We start from the raw sequence: 1689 nt of genomic DNA, 5'->3' as shown, positions 1-1689 counted from the left end.
AGAGGTCTCTGAGGGCCGGGTGGCTGCTCGGGCCCGAGTCAGAGACAGACGGAATATGCGCGGGCGGGAAGCGTGGGGGCTCTCGGCCCCCAGGACTCCTCACCGCTGCCGTGCGAGCGGATCCTTCTCAGTTCGGGCTTCGGGGGCAGCCCGGAGGTAGGAGCTGCGGCCGAGCGGGAGGCTGCGGCGGCCTCACAAAGCGGGCCAGTTAACCTGTGTTCGAAGGCTGGTCACCTATCTGACGAGAGTTTGCAGATACATTTACTGGGATACGTGGTTTGAGAACCAAGAGAAGGAAGGAATGCAGTGCTACGCTATTAGTTATTTTAGACTCAAACGAGAAAATAGTATTTCATAAAAATTTTGTTTAGCGTCCTGAAAAAGTTCACCGAGCACCACCTGATAGTTATTATGAGCAGATTTTCAAACTCTTACCTGATTGTTCATATATAAAAGGAATAATGGCTTGGTGATTACTTGTCCATTAGCGTCTTACATGTTGAGTTCAGTTCAGTCGCTCAGTCGTGTCCGACTCTGCGACCCCATGAATCGCAGCACGCCAGGCCTCCCTGTCCATCACCAACTCCCGGAGTTACATCAAACTCACGTCCAACGAGTTGGTGATGCCATCCAGCCATCTCATCCTCTGTCGTCCCCTTCTCCTCCTGCCCCCAATCCCTCCCAGCATCAGAGTCTTTTCCAATGAGTCCACTCTTCGCATGAGGTGGCCAAAGTACTGGAGTTTCAGCTTCAGCATCATTCCTTCCAAAGACATCCAGGACTGATCTCCTTTAGAATGGACTGGTTGGATCTCCTTGCAGTCCAAGGGACTCTCAAGAGTCTCTCCAACACCACAGTTCAAAAGCACCAATTCTTTGGCGCTCAGCTTTCTTCACAGTTCAACTTTCACATCCATACATGACCACTGAAAAAACCATAGCCTTGACTAGACAGACCTTTGTTGGCAAAGTAATGTCTCTGCTTTTGAATATGCTATCTAGGTTGGTCATGACTTTGCTTCCAAGGAGTAAGCATCTTTTAATTTCATGGCTGCAGTCACCATCTGCATGTATTCATCTGTAAAACACACCTACCTTGGGGGGCTATGTGGATTCAATGAAATAGTATGTAAAAGTCTAACCAAAGCATTTTTAAACGACTGTCTCAGGGCATTATCCTATATACATGCAAACAAAAACCACAATAATTGACCAATAATAATTAGCAAGTGAGTGAGCCCCAGGCCTAGCTCCTTAAGGCAGATTACTTAATTTCTGAGTAGCTAAACTGGAATTTGGTCCAGGCATCAGTTCAGTTTAGTCCCTCAGTCCTGTCCTGCCGGGAGCCGGTGAGGCATTCCACTCGTGACAAAGGTCATGAGGAAGGAGGCTCGGCATACGCAAAGGCGGGATCGAGCCTCAGGAGTCCGCCCGGATATTCTCGAGCATCTACCCCCAAAAAAACCAGAGTCTGCCTACTTTATTGCTTTGTGCTCTCACCTCTGACTTTACTGGGGGCTGTCCCCACCACCATCTCGCTCTCTCTGTCAAAGAGTTAACTTACAGCTCCAATTAATAAAGTTCCTGGGCAATTAGGAGTGTTTAAATCCAAAACCCTCAGATGGCTCTCTAACTCGCCTGACAAGTTTACCCGGACTCCTACAGCTATGCATACAATTGTTTACAGTCT

Source organism: Bison bison, unplaced genomic scaffold, assembly GCF_000754665.1.
Source record: "Bison bison bison isolate TAMUID 2011002044 unplaced genomic scaffold, Bison_UMD1.0 scf7180017864231, whole genome shotgun sequence".
NCBI classification, from domain to species: domain Eukaryota; kingdom Metazoa; phylum Chordata; class Mammalia; order Artiodactyla; family Bovidae; genus Bison; species Bison bison.
This window is presented reverse-complemented; position numbering follows the sequence as displayed.